This window comes from Rhagoletis zephyria, unplaced genomic scaffold (assembly GCF_001687245.7).
Source record: "Rhagoletis zephyria isolate East Lansing unplaced genomic scaffold, Rhagoletis_zephyria_1.1 Rzeph_scaffold_00014, whole genome shotgun sequence".
NCBI classification, from domain to species: domain Eukaryota; kingdom Metazoa; phylum Arthropoda; class Insecta; order Diptera; family Tephritidae; genus Rhagoletis; species Rhagoletis zephyria.
This window is the reverse complement of record NW_016157098.1, coordinates 552292-572896: the sequence shown is the minus strand read 5'-3', so window position 1 is coordinate 572896 and position 20605 is coordinate 552292. Positions and strand designations below refer to the sequence as shown.

The 20605-nt window shown below is 36.4% G+C and overlaps 1 protein-coding gene across 14 annotated transcripts in view; it reads left to right on the top strand.

Annotated features, from left to right (window-relative positions):
* The window catches only part of Cadps (calcium-dependent secretion activator 1), a 390371-nt gene that overhangs the window by 37170 nt on the left and 332596 nt on the right, over positions 1-20605 (top strand). Inside the window, exon 1 of one of the 14 annotated variants that reach the window (XM_017612193.1) lies at positions 5823-5904. The exons of 12 other annotated variants lie outside the window; for them this stretch is intronic. The gene's annotated coding sequence lies outside the window, so the exon portion shown is untranslated. Of the gene's footprint in view, positions 1-5822; positions 5905-20605 lie in introns of those variants that run through there. One more of the 14 variants, XM_017612187.1, reaches the window with a different exon arrangement.

Genomic DNA, 20605 nt, shown 5'->3' with positions numbered 1-20605 from the left:
ATCCCGGAAATACCCATTATACGTAACAAATATAAATTATTTTTAAGAATAACGGCTTTAGAAAATAAAGGAATAATTGACACACAGTTTGCTTCAAAAAGTAAATTAGTTCAAAACAAATAGCTCTTTAAACATAAAATGAAGTACCTTCATTTACAAAATTGTATGCGTGCTTATTTAAAGAAAAGGCTCTATACTATACTATTAGAACCAGCTCAAAACTAACCACATTTTTTCTAGCCCGGAGGTGACCCTTTTTGAACTATCTAAGAACTGTTGTTATATGAACTGTACCAGAACCATCTAAGCCAGAGTCAGCTCAGAACAAGTTCAAAAGTTCTGCAGAGGGCGACAATTGTCACTTCGTAGGACATCGCCATGTTAAAAAAGACAGTTGCAAGCATTGAGTTGGGATAGATGAAGAACCAGTACCGTCCCTTTTCAGGCTAGCTCAGCGCAAGTTCTGAACCAGTTTGATTTGCTGCAGGGTGTTTATTTATAAACGTATCCCTGCAAAAAATTGTGAGACTACCCTGCAAAAAATTGTGCGAGTAATCTGTAAAGAGAGTATTCCGAGATTACTCTCAATCGGGTACAATTGGGCATTAATTAGTCCCAACTACTCTCATACGGGCACTAATGGAGCTCAGTTTGTCTCGACCCATCCCTTATAGGTATAATTGGAGATCAATTAGTCCTCAACTCATCTCTAACGGGTACTATTAACGATTTGATGATATTTACGCTTACGCTTACTTAGGGTCAAAACATAGTGGAGCGACGAGCAAAGCGAAGAGCTAGCATCGAGCAAAGCTTCAATTACAAATGTGTATGTACGCTTTGCTCTTCACTATGCACTTTGCCATTGAAACATATGACTGCTTTTACACAGTTCAAGTATTGAATTCAATTCTGCTCGCATGTGGAAGAGAGGGGTTGAGAAGAAAAGGGACGAGTACGCATGCGTCTGTACCGTCAAGTCGTTTCAACTTTCTTGCTTTGCTTTTGGCATTTTCGTTGCTTCCCATTTACAAAACCAAAAACTTGAATTCAACAGAATTGAAACGTGTAAAAGCAAATAGAAAACACAAAAGAGAATGAGCAAGAATTGCTTTCAAGTACTTGAATCATGTAAATCGGGTGTTAGTGTTTCAAATCGACGCTTTGCTCGATGCTCTTTGCTCGCCGCTCCACTATGTTCTTACCCTTATAGCTCAGTTAGTCAACGACGTAGCGCGAACGTAGGTTGACGTACGTAGCAGCGTATCAAATTTACTGTTGATAGAGAGAGAGAAAAGCAACGGCAACGTCACCGCCATGCGATGGTGAGTTTTCGTTAACACGCGAATCCCATAAGATAAATCGTGTCTGCGTCAACCTACGTTTACGCTACGTCGTTGACTGTTTGCGCTTTTAGTCAACGAAATTTCATGTGCGGCGTTGGCACAGAGAGAGAGCATTCGCTTAACAAAACTGATCAAAAGTGGTATTAGTCGCATGTTCCTTTGCGATTGCTCCCGGAGTCATCCGCATTAGTCGCATTTTTTGCAGGAATGCGTTCCTGTTCTTTTTTACGTGTTTATTGATATCTCTGTACTGTAATGTTTTCGGACGATACTATCTCTTACTGCCAATATAGGAGTATTAAATATATGGTTTTACAGGTTTTTACACGAAGTTACCTGCAACGCAACTTTTATTTATTATGTACAGTTAAAAAAAGTAAAATTAAAAATTGTATGAAAGAAACGTCAGTGCACTGTTGCCGGAACATACATAAATGAAGTATTATCCCTTACGAAAAGCGGTTTTTACCGTGCAATCCGTGCAATCTGTGCACCGTGCAAAAGCTTTACAAGACTCAGAGAATACCCCTATTGTATAACATTGGACTTGGTGCAAGAACAAGCTGTCTTGTGTCCATTTCTTTCTTATATACAATAAGTACTGTATATATACAGAATTTCCGCTTTCTATCGACGATTTTATTTCATGTCCACTGAGAAATATTTGAACAGGAAAAATATTTTTTAAACATAATTATCAAGAGTTATCAAGAATTCACAAGAATCACGGCCCTATAACAGTGAAAAACTTGTTTGAGCGATCACGGAAATTTTTATAGAAAATAGCCCAGAGGGGTTTGCTACTGTTTGTTAACTTTCAGGTGGGTCCGGGATCGAATGTTGTTAGAGGGAATTTTTTATTTTTTTTAGATTTTTCGTAATTACGAAAAAGTATCCGGACGTTCAGAACGAAATCGTGTTCAAAATCTCCAAAAATTACTGTTCAAAATTTTAGCTTCACCAGAGAGAATATAATTAATTTTTTTCTCGGCGAATACTGTAACTTTAGCTTTAAAATTACGTTAAGATGAAGTCTCTACGATGAGCAGAACCCGAGATATAACGACTTGAAAAAGTACATGATTATTCAGAATCACGAAAAAATGCAAACTTTGACAGATCAAATCTCCGAAGAAAAAAAGAGAAAAAAAATCCTCGAATACGTGTTAGCTTATTTGATGTATAAAACCCATAAAAAAAATTTTAAGCCAATCGAAAGTGTCACGCCAAATTTGGTGTCCGATATGAAAAAGAATGTCTCATATGTTATGAGAAACCATTTTTTGTGAAGGTAATCAGACCTGCACCGTTGGTTTCTGAATAAGGTTGCCACATGTTTATAAATTTAAGTTCAATGTTGGCATTTCAACGCCATGCAGTTTCACTAGTATTCCTTATAGGTACAGTTGCTTTGGTTCCGGCGTTCCCTTATGTTGAAATAAATTCTGATATTATAAGCCATGTAGTTCTGTGGCACAATCCGTAAAGTTGAATTGCAGATGTTTGATATGAAATACACAAGTTTATAATTTTTAATATCTTAATCATAAAAGAACAAATTTCTCTTGACAGTGACGTAACCTGGAAAAATGTTTGGCGTAGAAATTTCCACATATCTTACAATTAGGGATGTTAATTTTTTTGCTTTTTACGATCGCGGGATTTTCAGGATGTCGGCATCACAATCCCGGATTCAGATATTCATTACTTTTCAACAACTTAATTCGAAAAAATTGCCTCTATATCCCCTACCACAAAATGAGTAATAAATAAATGGGTTTGAAACCTACTTTTTTATTTAAAGTAGCGTTTTTATTTTTTCCCTCTGATGTCAGGATTTAGAATTTAAAAAATTAAAATTTTTTGGATTCACAAGGAAGAATAGGTATTTTTTTAAGCTGGTAAAGTTAGAAGGACGAAATTCGAGTATGTTATCGAGTTTATATAAGTCCTTAACATATAATTTTTTCAAAAATAAATATTGCAAAATTTTAAGGATAAAATTTTAAAAGGACATTTTCAATACTCAAACAATATACAAACTCTACAGAATTTCCTTTTTAATTTGATACCCATACTTCTTCTCTAAGCACGTTTCACTGAATTTTTTAAATCATTGAATTGCTGACGTCAGAGTGGAAACTAAAAACGCAATTTAATATATTTGGCCTATTTTTCGCGAATATATTGATTTTTGTGTGTAAATTTTACTTTCGCACGGTACTATATGTATGTATAATGAGATAGACAGTTATAAGGAAATGTTAATTATTAAATTAAAAAAGAAATATAGCCAATACTGCTCAAGAAAAGGAGTTTCTATAATTGCCAGCAGTGCATTTTACAAATCCCGAAAATCCCAGGATTATTTGCCAAGAGTCCCGTGATTTTCGGGACCTAAAAAAGGCCGGGATTCCGGGACTAACATACCTACTTACAATGCGTTTCATGAGCATTTCTGTCTTTTTGTATATGCATAACCAGAAGATAATTTACATAGGCTGTCTTAAGTTTCCTGTCCTTGTCGTTTAAAGAATAAAGGGAATGCCGCATGATACTAAAGCCAACTTCCCGACGTAAGCTATTATTCCATCCGAACATAGATATAAACTATGATACATATTGTTTTTGAAGAGAAAATAGCGGTCTCCATTGGCAATTTATGTTCTGACACATGTACAAGGATATTATCTTTCTCCTGTGGAGATGGCCAGTTAAATAAATTCCTTAATAAATCACAATATAGTTTAAAAAACTAAAAACTCGCTTTTATAATTTCCATTCGTTCTGTCATCATATTACTTTAAAAATGGAAATTTAAAGCAACTCCCATTCGTACTGTCATCAGGTATGTAACTTGATAAAGGAAATCGCTGCATCTTTTAGGAGCACCAATATTACATAGTTACATCCCAAGCTAACATGAGCGAGGTAAAAGCATGATTCTTACGAATTAAAAGAACAGCTTTAAAAGAATTCCTCCAAAGGGTCTTCTAAAATACGTCCTACAAAAGCCGTTCTGTAAGCTCTTCTTTGGGTAGCGAAAGCAGAAGCCCTCCAATTTGTGCCTCTCTATACTAGATATAATGGAGAAAGGAATGGCTATAGTAAGGCCTTTTGGGAGAGATTTCAGCTCCTGAATTGTGTACCTCTTCTGGAACTTGCGCTTTTTTTAAATTTGCCTAAAGATAAAAAAGACAGATTTTAACCAAATAAACTAAAAAGGAACACACCAGATATTGGTCAATATGTTATATAAAACGTTTCGTTTTCGATTTTCCCTTAATAACAACAGAAAGCTTAACATTTTTTACATCAATGTCAAAAATCTACCAAAAATGAAATGGGCGTCTGCATTGACCTTCCTTATAAAACCGGGACAGTTTAAGTGTGGGCCAGGACACCAGTACAGTTACCTAAAACCAGGACAAATCTTGAAAAACCAGGACATCTAACAGCTTTATTTTAGTTGCACATAATTCCCTCTAACAGGTTTGGTGATTTAAAAGTGGGCTCTCTCAGGCATTTTTTATCACTTTAAAAATTCGTAAATGCACTCTTATTTTTTTTTTTAACTTTATACTTTTGTTGTACCACAAAAAAAAGCTATGAACTTCAGGAGAATAAAACATGCAGGAACTTATGTATAATAAAGTAATGATTACGGTAAAAAATTAATAGAATCGCAGCATAAATGTAATAATGAAACCTTTTAAAAACAGCATACTAAAGCTGTTATTACTAAATTATATATTTTATTTTATAAACTCTCAACTTTAAAAAACAAAAAAATATTATTAATCAAAATTTTGGAACATTTATGTCGGTTAGGTTTATACTCGAATATTTATTGGCGATTGGCATTAAAATTTGCCAACCTCATCATTATTATTTTTGATCGCACTTGTTACACTGTGCGCCACCGTATTTTCTCTTGATTATTTTCCATTCGCTCACTGGAAAAAATGCCACACGTTTGTTTATCACTTTCTGCCCCGAGGTCCAAAAACGCAAACCTGTGAATTAAATTATTTAATAAAAGCATTTAATACCGTCAACAACGTGATTCGGGAAAAGAATAAAAATTTACAAACAAAAGGCAACAGACCTTAGGGGTGTGTTTAAATTTGTCAGTGAAAAGGTTGCAGCCGAAATGGAGTGTACTGCCAAGCGAGAGAACAGGTGGAGGAAATGGAAAACGAAATCAAACATTAACTGAAACAAAAAAACATATCGCCTATCGCTACTCGCCCATGTGTTTGAAACGGGGATGAAAGTGTGAAGACGTCATGGTGTAATGCTATTATGCACATGCAAATATGTTGTGGTGAAAAAGGGTGTTCCGCTGCATAAAAATGACACAAAAATATTAATTAATTGTGTAATCTATAGAATATTATAAAACGCCAGAGCTAATGTTAAATGCCTTTGAGAAGTGCAAAAAAACTGAAAGCTCTTGGTTAACAATAAAAGAAATACAAACAAAATACAACAATAGCAATAACAAAGACTATGTGAAGTTAACGTGGAAATGAGAAAGCAGCAAGGTGGAGATACCGTGAGTAAAGTTGTCCTTACGAAACTCTGTGGGCAAGGTCCACACTACAGATGACCACTGAACGGCGATAATGTATACACATGAGTGAAATTCGGGGGTATTGAACGTATATTATAGAAAAATACAACCTTGAAATGCTGCGACTGGCTGCGAAACGGCTTGTGCTCGATTTGTGGTGTGTTCCTGCTGTGCCTTTGTGTGAATGTCTCCAGATTTTGAACCGCATGAACCGGTTGAAGAAGTTTTAAAAACTGGAAAATGCCAAATGTGTTTTGGAGCGCAAAACTGCAGCACAGGTGTTATTCCAATAATCCAAAAAATGTATGTGGCTCTGGGATGTAATGCCGAAACGTTGGTAGTATGCGCGCTTCAAACTTCAAAAAGGAGTAGAACTCCTCCTTATCACAATTTGTTTTCTCAGTAAGCTAAAATTAAACTTTCGGGTCACAAGTCAATCATCTCTTCAGGCCTTCAGATATATAGTAAACTTTGGATAACAACTTTTTCGTAAAATATAGCATCATGCCTTCAGATACTTATAGTAAAATTTGGATAACAACTTTTTCGTAAAATATAGCATCAATAATTTAAATGAACGTTTGCAGTTCATTGGGTTTCGGATTTAAACGTCAATTAAAATTTTATGAAAACAAGTAAAAAATAGGTAAGTTGAGGTGTAGTTGATACTACAATACAGCGTCCTGGTTCGTCCTGATCTTAGAAAATTGTCCTGGTGTCCTGCAGTGGAGTTCTAACAAGCGCTACGCTAAATTTTCGTCACCAAAATTCTACATGCAAAAGTAACAGATACAGTGTGTAATCAGCCTAATCTGGCAGTATAGGGAGCATGTAACTAGATGTTGCATGTCGTTAGGCGCGCTTGCTATTCTTTCGGAGATTTTTGGCGATCAAAATTAGCGATAGCGAATGTTGAATTCCGGCTGCTGGTCCATACCTAAATTGTCCTAGATTTTTAATGAAGGTCAATGCAGACGCCCATTTCATTTTTGGCAGGTTTTTGCTATGAAAAATGGTTAAGATACCTGTTTTTGAAACCGAAAATCTATGACGAAACGTTTTATCTAACAATATCTAGTGAATTTACTTTTTTTCTGTTTCGTTTACTTTGTTAAAATCCTACTTTTTTATCTTCAGACGAATCCCTAAAAAAGTGGGATTTCCTGAATAGGTACACGTCAAGAGCAATTTGTTCTTTTATGATTTAAAAAATTCAAAGTTTGAGCATTTCATACAACCACATCATCATCAATCATTCAGCTCTACGGATTTTGCCACAAAACTACATTGCTTATAATATCAGAAGTTACTTCAAAATAATACAACGCCAGAACCAAGCAAATGTATTTATAAGGAATATATGTATTAACAGCATATTCACATGCATCTTCGATTTATTTGGATAAGTGTCCTGGTCTATGGGTTCAGGCTTATGGCGGCCCATATCACAATAAACCACAATTATCTTCTGTAGATTTTTTTTAACAAGTTCGTATGTGGATAAAGAACAGTCAACATTATATGATGTAGCAGCATTATATTAAATTCGCACCAAAGTGGCTTGGAATTTGAATTGCAGTTGCAATTTCGTTGCTGTTATCACCCGAAAGTATTTTTACTACTTTTGATATGTCCTTGAAAGTGGGGTTCCTTTTTGCATCAATTTTAGCCGACACTATGTACCTGCCCATATGGTCCAGGCGTAGAGTGCAATCCTTTAAATGCCATTGTTACCATGATCATGGTATCTGTCAGAGGTACTCCTCTAGACTCTTTCTTCCAAAATTTTTTTTAGTATAAGCTAAATCGTTCATCTGCGTTTCGCATTGCAATATCACTTGCGCTGAAGCAAGCTCACAGAAGCTCTCATCTACATTCAGATGCGTGACCACCTAGACTAAAAAATTTAATCCAAAATAAGTTTCTAGCTTAATTTTTTTTATTACAAACCTCCTTAATTTTTTGCCAGTTTGATAAAAAAACAGCTCTTTCCAACCAAGTACCTCATCGCGTTAATATTGGTTCTGATGGTAGTGGAGTATTAGTCAGTATTTCTCTATATTTTTCAATTCGAAGCGGGGTTTTGAAAAATAATATTTTCATTGAAGAAACCAATCTATTCTATACAATTGGATATAAAAAGTCATGTAAAATTTCACCAGCCTGTATGCTGCGGCATCTTTTACGTCATTATCGCCGTTTGACCTTAGAATTCTTGTTGACGATGGCATCAGCATTGGTTTTCGTCAACTGCTTTCAGACCACCCAATATAAAATTCTTGATCGGTGCACGGATTGCGCGTAAAAACCGGGTTTCCGGGAAAGCTTTGCAATCAATGTAATCGAAAGTGTAAGTTCGGGCCGTAAATCATCGACTAGAGAATACGAAGGAAATGAAGATGAGCGAGCAGAAACCACGAATTATGAAACCCATGAAAGTAAGTCATCGAAAATTGAAGCACTGCCACACGAAATTGTATAAGACATCGCTGTAAATCCCGATAATGGCTTGAATTCGATATCAGGGAAAACTGTCAACATGTATTCTTTTATGGCCAATCCTTTTTCAATTGTCGATCGATTATACGGATTCACCCTTGGAACATGCATGTTGGTTGGCTATTTTTATATTCCGCCGAATATGTTGATCAATGAGCCTCTCTAGAGTTTTTAGAAGAAACGAAATGAGGCTTATAGTCCTGAAACATTTCAGTTTCACATGACCGGAATTGTCACCTTTTGGTAGAAAGACCTACGTCCACTCGTACGGTATGTGAGTAAGAATTAGGTAGGCTGTAAAAATCTGAGAAAACAGAAGGCACATAGTGTCCTTAGCTGATTGAGCTACTTATACTATGTGGCCATAAGTGAGCGGTGTCACGCCCATTTTCCGAAAATTTTATTTTTTTTTATCGTATTACTCGCTAAAGAATTATTCCAAACATCAATTTTGAGTAATCTAGCTTAAGTGGTTACTGATTTATTGCAGATTTTGTATTTCTCTGAATTATTGTTATATGGGATATGGGCGTGGTTATTGTCCGATTTTAAAAAATTTCAACCGATTGCTTGTACTAAGGTCAATAACTGTGCCATGCTTGGTAGTAATTGGTAGAGCGGTTAATAATATTATTATTTCCTCCCAAGAGGGCTGGGGACGAGTGGGTTCTAGGACCGAGCAGTGTATCGGAGGTGTCATCAGAGCACCCCAGGTAGCGAGTTTATCAGAATCTGCAGCATTTCGTTACATGATAATGTCCAGTCACCGTTAGTCTTCTGGATAGAGTTCCTGTAGAAGATTTCGACAGAACATTTCGCAGCCGGTTTCCTTTGAAGCTTTCTTCCATGTGTTGTTGTAGAAGTTTTACTAAGAGTACTGTTTCGTCCCCTATGGGGTTCTTTAAAAATTGCGTCCTTGTAGAGTTCCCAAAGCCTGGACTTCTGGCTTAGTTGAAAAGCCTCTTGCTGAAATCTCAGGATTCCATTACTGGAGTTTCATTTTGCACTACTGGAGACTGCTTGAGAAGGATAGCCTGAAAGCAGCGTTTGTTACAAATTTCACCTCTTAATCAATTTTTAACGATGTACATATGCCGCATAGTTTTAAGTTGATTTCTTTACGTTTTTTAAATTTTTATCATCATCCGTCCTTTTTTTCTCACTTTGAAATTAAAGGTCAATAAATCACATTATAAATCATGCACAAGATTTATGGGTCTGCTTATTCACTAATTTAATTTTCACCAATTTTTGCGCGCGCATACCAAACAACCAATCTCTTCTTCTTATTTGGCGCTGTAACCGCCTAAGCAATTTTGTCTGAGTTCAACAAAGCACGCCAGTCGTTTCTCTTCTGGGCCAACTGACGCCAATTGCAAATGCCAAATGAACCCAAGTCCTTCTCCACTTGGTTCTCTATCGTAGTGGGGGCCTCTCTCCTCCTCTGCTACCACCAGCGGGCCCCGAGTTGAACACCTTCAGACCTGGATCGTCGGAGTCCATTCGAAAAACGTTACCAAGCCATCGTATCTGCTGTATTTTAATTCGCTGCACTAAGTCGATGTCGTTGTAAAGCTCATACAGCTCATCATTTCATCACCTGCCGGACTTGCTGTCGCCACCGCGTAAAGGCGTAAATCTTCCGCAAAATCTTTCTCTCGAATACCCCAAGAGCCGCCTAATCGGATGTTGTCATGTTCAATGCTTCTGCGCCATATACCAACACGAGTATGATGACTGACTTATATGGTGTGGTTTCGGTACGTCGAAAGACGACTTTACTCCTTAATTACCTACTCATTCCAAAGTAGCACTTGTTGGCAAGAGTTATTTTACATTATTGACATTATTATCGGTGTTAGTGAGGGTCCTCATGTAAAATAAATCCTCCATTTCTCGAAATTATAACTCCCAACCGTGACGTGGGTGCCAAGGCTCGAATGCGCTGACTGTCCGTCCTGTCCTCGTTGATCGCCTGACCCATTCGCTTTGCTTCCTTATCGAACTTGGAAAAGGCAGAGAAGACTTCGCGCAATTGCACGCTTTTGTGAAAAATTGTTCTTGAGCGGTTCAGTTCTGTTGCTTTTATTATTTTCTCCAAGATCAGATTAAAGAAATCGCATGAAATGGAGTCGCCCTGTCTGAAACCCCGTTTGGTAGCAATCGGCTCGGAGAAATCTTTCCCAGTTCTAACAGCTGTATCAGTTTCCCGGGAATGCCAAATTCAGACATCGCGGCGTATGGTGAGTGACAAGATTTGACATATTATGAATACCTGGCCTATGGTGGATTTTCCAGGTCTAGAGCCGCACAGATAAGGCCCAATGAGCTCGTTGACGGTGAGCTTCAGGATTTCACACAATACGCTCTATAAGACCTTGTAACCTATGCTTAGAAGGCTGATCCCGCGGTAGTTGGCGCGAATGGCGTGGTCGCTTTTCTTGTGGATTGGGCAGAGCATACTTAAACTCTAGTCGCCGAGCATGCATTCATCTGATTACATTCTGCATAAGAGTTGATGCATGCACCTTATCAATTCCTCGCCGCCATACTTGAATAGCTCGGCTGGCAGGCTGGCAGCTATGTTGTTTTTTAAGCGCGCTATTGCTATTCGTACCCCATCATAGTCAAGTGGTGGAACAGCTACTTCGTCATTCTTCTCATTTTTTTTTATTCAGTCTTCTCCACACCTTTCTGTGCTGCTACCATTTAGTAGGGTGGAAAAGTGTTCCCTCCATAATTTCAGGATGTTCTGGACATAAGTCACTAGGCCGCCATTGCTGATCTTACAAGAGTTCGCCTTGGTCTTAAAACCTTAAGTCGCCTAACCCTCTGCTAAAATTTTCGGGCGTTTTTCCTGTCGGCCAGCCTTTCAAGCTCTTCGCGCTCACGTGATTCGGTCTTTCTCGCATATATTGGTTTGTTGAAGAGTGCTCTCTGAGAGCAGCTGTGAGAGTCGGGTAGAGAATACATTGGCCGTCTGTTGTGATTGCAGCTTTTCGACGTTAAGCTTTCCTTGCCTTTTTGGGCGCAAATTTTCTGCTACACAGAGGTGGGTGCGTATCTTAGATGTAACCACTGTACGAGTCAATGGTTTGGCCTTGGAGTGTACGGTCGTCCAAACCAATGGAAGCGTGCCTTCCGTCTATCACAACATGATCGATTTGGTTTCTCGTTTTTCGATCTGGAGGCAACCATGTAGCCCGATGGATCTTTTTGTGCTTGACCCTAGTACTGCATTCAACCATGTTTCGGACCCCGGCTAAGTCGATCAGCCTTAGTCGGTTGTCGAACGCTTCGTCGTAGAGGCTGAATTTTCCGACGGTGGTTCCAAAGGTACCTTCCTTTCCCACCCTGACATTGTAGTCGCTAAGCCGATTTTGGTATCCTGGCGGGAGCAGCTCTAGTATGTGCGCTCCAAGCGGTCATAGAAAAGATCTTTGGAAGCCTCGTCCTTCTCTTCTGTCAGGGCATGGACCCAGATTAGCGAGATGTCGAAGAATCTCACTTTTATGCAGATTGTGGCTAGACGTTCGTAACCGGGGGGAAGGACAGTACTCAGCGACGGAGACTCTCTTCCACCACAAATCCAACACCGAATTTGCGCTCCATTACATGGCAGCTGTAGTAGACGTCGTAAGGTCTCAGAGGTTTGTTGACTTACCTCGTCACACGCATTTCTTGAATGGCGTTGATGCTTTTTGCTTTTGTTCTTACGAGGCATCAACCAGCCGGGCCGGGGTCATTAAGGGTACGGACATTCCAGGTGCATCGTCATCAAAAGGGGGGTTCTCATCTGAGGCTTTGTTATCCTTTTTCAGTGGAGCCTGTTTTTACGTGGCGGATCCCAAACCCAGCGCGCAACCCATTGCTGGGACGGGGGTGGTTTCGCAACGGATTACACGTTTATATAGCGAGCCAATTGCTCCAAGACAGACACCTGCTTGCGGCCGCACCTACTGGTGAACAGACGCTGCAAACTTCAGTGAGCGCTTAAACCGAAAAAGTCGGAGTGGCCCCACCGAATCTCACTCTCTGTCGCCCGTTACCAAGGTTCCACTCGGATTGGTTACTAAATCTCGCACATTGGTTGCTCACGTTGCCCAGAGTGTGCGAACGAGGATGCAAGAGTCGGGGTTGAGTATAGCCGTGCAACTGTAACTGCATACCAGCACAACGACTATACCCCATTGCACCCCCCAAACAACCATTGCGCGGACTTTACCACATTATTAGTAGATCTACCAACTTTTTATCTGTATTTTACTTTCTACCATTTTTACCAACAGAGGCTACAAATCTACCAATATTGTTTTCTGGAAAGAAAGCAAAGGGATTAAATTGAACGCTTTCATCGAACATACCTAAAATAAACATGAAAATTTAACTCTGACCATAACCAATTTAAAAGTGAAATTTAATCTCATTGCAATACGTTTTTTTTGTGGGAGACTGCCAAATGAATGGTGTGCAAATTTCAGGCATTTTAAAAACAATTTCAATCAAACAATTTTGAGGTGCAGAGTAATTGTTTGTTTTAATGTAATACTATATCATTTTGACATTAAGAATCACCGAGGCGAAAATCCAGCTGCATTACCTGAATTCGCCTCAATGAGTAAAAACTATCTCATATTGTTTCTTTTAAAAAAATCTACCAACTTCTACTAATTTTTGTATGTAAAATCCAGGGTGTCCAGATTGTTTAAAAAAAAGCGCAATTTCTGAAAAAAAATCGCCAAAAATTGCCATTTTTTAATAAAAGTAATGAGATCGATGTAACAAATCTTTTATTTAAAAAATGAGATCTTGTTATAATATAGTTTTTAAAACCAAAAACGAATATAATACCTTTAATAATAACTAAGACAAATCACTTATATAATAGTGACTTACAAACCATTTTCTTTCAAAATACGCATACTTTTTAAAAATATTTGTTTCAACACATTTTGCAATAGGACTGCGCAATTATTAAATTTATTATAACTCATGTTAATTGATAGTCGTATTGTTTAGGCGCGTCTGCTAACCCTTTTATTGGTTCAAAAATGGTGGGTAGGCACTGTGGCCAATGGCAAAGTTCGTTTGCCACCTCTGCATGGTTGTAAGTCATGCAGAGTCCGCAAAATGCTCCGGAAGCAGTGTCCGGAGGATGCATCCGACTAGGCAGAGCATACTTTGAAGTACCATCTAATTAAAACTTAAGAAAGTTCAATTACATGGCAGTTGAGAAGTGTATGTGCAAAAATTTCCTAAATTGCATAAAGGAAATGTTTGCACATGCAGCAGTACATAGCATGTATTTAGGCGCCTGGTGGTAGTAGACGCGCCTAAAGACGTATAATCCGCTTTTAAGAGCTCGGCGCTAAAAACTAATTAAAAATCTATAATAAGGCGAGATCAGCTATTTCCATAATTTATTCAAAATCACCTATGGTGTCTGAATGATTTACACTTCTGTTGTTGTCATATATATATAGCTATTCGATCTTGATAACATTCTGTTTGATATTAGAAACCTTTTGCAGCAGATACTATTAGCCATCATATAACACTTTATTCGAACTATTGAATTAAGGCTTTCCAACCTCATCCTATTTTGAATCTTAGTTTTTGTTGAATTCATTACGGAAAAAACGCTCCAACAAGGCATGTAAGTGCGGCTAGGATAATAATATAAATTTACTTATATTTCCAAACATTTTATTGCCTGTTGCGGTTTTCACTCCGTAAAAAATTATCCAAAATTCTTCAGAGTCGGATGAAATGGTTCTGAGAAAAGTTATTCCATGGGAAAGTTAAAAGATTTAAATATTCAGTTTCCGCTGCTTTTCTTTGCTTCAAAGTCAAATAGTGAATTAGCAGGTCCCTGAAACTCGCCCTCTTGTGATTCACACACTTTTCTGGTGACAAAATCAAAGCTTTTTTAAAAGTATTTAGTTGGCTAGGTAATCGTTTCAAAAGTTCTTCGATTAGGGTGATTAAACATTTTTGGCAGTCTTTTAATATGCTTCTTAAGTAAAGATTATCACGCAGCTCATTAGCCTCTCCTGTAAAATTTTCGTGGAAAACTAAGTTTTGTATATTTTTATAATTTAAAAAATTTATTTGAAGGGAAAAAATCGCCAATGGCGACTTCCTAATTTTTCCGCGCAAATATCCAAAAAAAAGTCGCCAAATTGGAGCGAAATCGCCAAATCTGGACACTGGTAAAATCTACCACTATTAATTTTTTCGAAATCTGTATATGTACTACGAATTTCACCAGTCGATGAGGGTTAATAGCTATCATCGCTTGACATATACATATCTACATACATACATATGTACATATACATTCGAGTGATCCAAGTTTGGTATTTGTAAAAATAAAGATTTCATCCTAGAAAACGAGGTACCGCCTTAGTTTTTTCCCTTTGATATTTGTAATATCTATACCAACTTTCAGTTTTCTACTGCAACCAATACAGGGTGCTCAATGACCTTGAAATGCGCTACTGGATCGCTGTGAAATTGGCAAAAATATTGGTAATTTTTATACCCGAGCCCACTTGTGCACAAGGGTATTATAACTTTGTTCACATAACGGTTGTTTGTAACAGGCAAAACGAATCGAGACAGATATAGACAAATGTATACATAAATGATCAGGATGAAAACAGAAATCGATTAAGCGGTGACTGTCTTCTCCGTCCGTCCGTATGTCCGTCCGTCTGTGCACACGATAACTCGAGTAAAAATTCAGATATCTTAAAGAAACTTGGTACATGTTGAAAATGGGCAAAGTCGGAAAATAACCACGCCTACCCCCCATATAACGGTAATTTTCAGAAATACGAAATCTTCGATAAATCAGTAAATATTAAAGCCAATTTATTCAAAATTGATGCTTGCAACAATTCTTTACCAAGAAATACGATTATGATAAAATTGTGGAAAATGGGCGTTGCACTTATGATCCCATATATGTATCTCGGTAACCCTTCTACCAATTTGCACCAATCTCGGTATGGCTACTGTGCTTGCCACATGAATGCAAAACATTCAAAATTATTGAGATCGGACTAAAATTACGGCTTTTCATATAACGGTAAATTTTAGAAATGCTCGAAACTTCAATATTCCGAAATTTAAGGACGCTAATTTACTCAAAATTGATACACCCCGGCTTACCATGCAGCGGTAGCTTTCGGAAAGGTGAAAAACATATTTTTAATACTTGCGCCGGGTATTTAATGTTCGGCTCTGCCCGAACTTAGACTTTCTTACTTGTTATAAAAAGCTACTGTTACCATGACATCTGAAGCTTATGATATTTGATAATATATAACTTAGCTTGAAATCTTCTTAGGTTACTTAACCAATTGTTTGATTTATATATGTACAGAATACTTCTAGAGTAAAATATGGATCCTTAGAAACTTAAGATTTGGTACCAACACCTTTTTCGGCAAGAGGAAAAATTTTGGAAGGTGCCCCAAACCCTATCTGGGAAAAAACTTTTTTGGACCACTCTAATATACATACATACATATGGGACGTTCCACGTCAACAAATACAGGCTTCCAAATAAAAATTTTGTTGGCGGATTTAAGTGTTCTATGGCTTAAAATATTTGTAAATTCGTCTTCTCTTGAATGCCGAGTAGGGGTTTTTCGAAAATTTCAAATAACAATGCCAATATGGCGGATAAAGGGTATTAAGTTCGAAAACTTTTAAATATCTTCGGAAGAACTGAATCTATTCTCAAACGCTTTATCTAACAGTTTTTGGTGTCCCTGAAAACACATCTGATGCTGCATTTTTAAAGTTCAAAATGGCGGACAAATTTTTTGAAATAGACTGGATGGGCTTGAAATTTTTTGTTCAAGATTTTTTGGGATCGCTGATTACAAATTGGAAGTTATTTTTAGAAATTGAAAATGACGGATCCAAAATTGGTCGAAACTTGTTTCTCTGGGGTTTTTTAGGTCTCTGATTACGAATTTGATGCTATTTTTCGCAAATTTGAAATCGCTGTTTCAAACTAGTGAACAAAATTTTAAAAAATATATCGGAGTAACTTAATGCTTGATTTCAAATGATTTGTAAGAAGGGATCCCAAAACCCCCGAACAAGAAATTTCAAGCAGATATGACTTCCAATTTGTAATCAGCGATCACAAAAACCCTCGAACAAAAATTTTCAAGCCCATCCAGTCGATATCCAAAAATTTTTCCGCCATTTCGGATTGGCCATTTTGAATTTTAAAAATATAGCATCAGATGTACATTCAGAGACACCAGAAAGTGTTGGATAAGGAATTTGAGAATAATTTCAATTTTTGCAGGATTTTTATTGACGAATATATTTAAAAGTTTTCGAACTTGATGCCATTTATCCGCCATATTGGCAACGTTATTTGAAGTTTTCGAAAAACGCCACTCGGCATTCAAGAGAAGACGAATGCATCTTCTAAGCCATAGAACACTTAAATCCTTCGACACAATTTTTGTTTAGAAGCCTGTCTTTGTAGACGTGGAACGTCCAATATGTATATATACTACGCGAAGCGATTGTTTGTCCAGGACATAAGATCTGCGCCGTTCGATTTTAAAAAAAAAAGGCGCCAAATTAAAACGCTTGGCCTGTGGATATGCAAACAGGTTTTATTTTTTCCAAAAGGGTTGCGACTTGTTGAACAATTAATTTCAAATTATTTAATAATCAATGCCATTATATCGGCCCCTTCGGTCGATTTTCCAAAATGAGGTGTCAAATTAAAAGCCCTGGACTGCAGATGTGCAATAAGGTTTTACTCTTTTGAAAAGAAAAAATAAATCAGTTATTACAAAGTGGGTATCAGCTGAAATGGTTTTGAAAAGTTTTGTTTCTTAACTTAACTATACAAGGGTTGCCACCTGTTTAAAATCCAAATTCAATTTTAATTAAGGCAAGAAAAATATATATCGCCACGCCTGTGCCAAACGAAAGGGGTTTCAGAAGGTAGTAGTTTGAAAATATTTTGAAGAGGGTTGCCACCTGCTTGAAATGTCGAAGTTCACGTACACAATTTATATGAAATATCAAAATATGGATGTCAAACGAAGGGGTGTTAATAAATCTTTACTTTGAACACTAAGAGTATTTTTGCTGCCACCTGTTTAAAGAGTTAAATTCAAATTATTTAATAAGCTAAATAAATTATTAAAATATGGATATCAATCAAATGGGGTTTGAAAAATCTTTATTTCTGAACTATATCAAGCGAGGTTGCACCATGTTTAAAAAATCAAGTTTAAATTAATTCATCAGTTAATTAAAATTAACAAAAATGTTTTAGCTTGAAAATTCGGTTTTCGGACGAAAGAGTTTAAGAAAACTTTAGCTTGAAAGTATTTTGAAGAGGGTTGCCTCCTGTTAAAAAAGTCGAACTTAGTTAACTATTGCACAGGTTATAAGTAATATGGGTATCAAACGAAAGAAATGTTTAGTTTGAACATCTAGAAAGTTTTTGATTTCCAGAGGGCGGACATCTGTTTAAAATTGAATTTAAATTATTTAATAAGTTAAATTAATTATTAAAGTATGGGTACCAATTGAAATGGCTTTCTAAAAATCTTCTTTCTAACCTTTATTTAGGAGGGTTGCTACGTGGTTGAATAATCAAATTCAACTTAGTTTCTGTTTTATTGAAATACATGTGTATGACAATATCAGACGAAAGAGATTTAAGAAGATTTTAGTTTGAAAATACTTTTGAAAACGGCTGCCACCGGTTTGAAAAGTCGAATTTAGTTAACTTATACACAAGTTTTATGAAATATTAAGATATGGGAGCCAATCGAAAGAGATTTATGAAAGCTTTAGTTTGAAAATATCTTTGATTAGGTTGGCTACCTTTACGAAAACTTATATAAATCTAGTTGAGAAGGCATATATGTATATTACACGAGAGGGCATTTTTTGTAATAATTATTAGATTTGCACTGTTCTTCTGAATTTCAAAATGTGAGGTCAAATTAAAGACCTTAGCCTGTAGATGTGTGGTTTTACTTTTTTAATTAACAATCGAAACCTGCACTATGCGATACCTCTCTTCACTTGGAAACAGCTGAATGGATTTAGATGAAATACGGCTAACGTTTGGAATATTTTTTATGTTTTTGAAATTCAATTCTAGGCGTTTTAACGCCTCCTTTTTCGTTTATCTCGAAATTGTTCCCGGCGGTGTTTAAGTGTTGTGTTAGCTGTGATTTCAGAGCACATTCTATCTAAAAACTAAAGCACTTGCCATTAAAATATTGCACAAATTAAAAACACTTTTTATTACTAGTTTCACAAAATACGGCCTCGCCATGAAAAACTAAATTTGGGTCCCTAATATTCTCATCCCAATTCTTAAGCTTCACTCAAAGTTATTTCCCATAACGAAAGCAGAGAAACAAATTTCTACAACATTAAAAAGTTTTTAATGAAAAAGTAATAATGACTCATTAGGCGAAGTCGATCAGCCTCAGGCCATTATTTGACCTTTCGTCGTCGACGGTGGGGCCAAATATCCCTTCCCTGCACACCCTGGCCCTTGAAATCGCCAATCACATTTTTTTTTTATCGTGGCAGGGGCAGCTCTCGTATGTCTTCTGCAAGCGATCATAAAATAGATCCATGGATGCTTCACCCTTCTCTTCCGCGACATGTTGAAGAACCTCGCTTTGACGAGATTTTAGCAACCTCAATCTTGCACTTTGTTGTAATAAAATTGAGATATACAAAAAAATGCATACATTTTTCTGGGCATTATTATTAAAATTCTTGAAATTTTGATGAAACTAGAAAATTTCCTAATTTCTGTACAGATTTAAATTTGGATTTGTAAAGTTTGGTTACATGAGCTATACTTTTCTACAAAAAAATTAATGAATGTTAAAAAATAACAATAGGAAAGTAGTTAAAACTAGTCAAAATGCCGCGTTTGTATAATTTTGTAATAGTATGTATGGAGTAATTTAAATATAAAACCTATAAGGTTGTTATTTATATTAAAATACAATGGATAACAACGAAAACCCAACAAATTCTTAAAATTTTAATTTAAAAAAATGTGTCTTAATTTCGATAGTACTATCGAATGGCGTCACTATCGATATTATTTTTCGGACCAACAAATGGACCGAATGGTAAAAAAATTGACCAATTTTTATTACATCGGGAAATTGAGTGGAGTTTATTCCTCTTTATCAAGAAAATATGCCAATTCAGTTTTTATATTACATCCGCAGTGCATTACAATTGTATATTATTAACATTATATTATTTAAAGTTTTAAATTATAATTTGTTTCTTAATTTCGTTTTTATTAATGCTAAATCAAAAAAATTGCACTCAGCTGCGGAACTGTGAGTCAGACTAAAAATGTTATGAATATCACACAATTCTCCAAAGGCCGCTTCACCCAATCCATTTTTAATCAAACTTACTTGATCCCAAAAACGTTCTATATTGGTAAAATTTTTTAAGTTACCTTCACTCCGCCTCAATTTGCCAATTTGAAATTCAATTATGCCTGCATCATTTAATGTGTTCTTACACGATATGTATTTGCATCTGTAAATGTGACATTTTCAATACATATGTTATTGCGTATGTCTGTCAAATTCACAGTCTTTATTTAACTATTTAAAAATAAGTTCTTTGAAAACGAAATAAACTAAACTCAGATCATTATATCTGTGTGTCAGATGAAAATAGAAACATTTCTATTTTTAATATTTTTATTGAGCTTTGTACCACGATTGTTTATTAGGAAAAATTGAAAAAGCAACAAAGTCTAAGCGGTAGAAGTTATAGCACTATTTCGGAGATCACCACATCTCCTCATCAGACTTCTTTTTNATTTTCCTTATTCAACCAACTACTATCAAGTGCAGCTGATTTGCCGCTATTTAAACTCGACAGCGTGGTTGTTCTGGTCAATTCTATACATCCATTTGCTTATTTGCTTTTTTTGTATAGTTTCAGGCAGGCTATTCCTAAACTATGTATTTGTCAATGTTATTGTGGCTTGTTAACATTTTTATTTTTATTTTTATTTTATTTTTTTTGCAACAAGAGTTTGCGGGATGTACATAGCTCAGTGGTTAACGCTTCTGACTTTGAACATCGAATTCGCAGGTTCGATCCCTGCTGAAGTCTAGAAAAA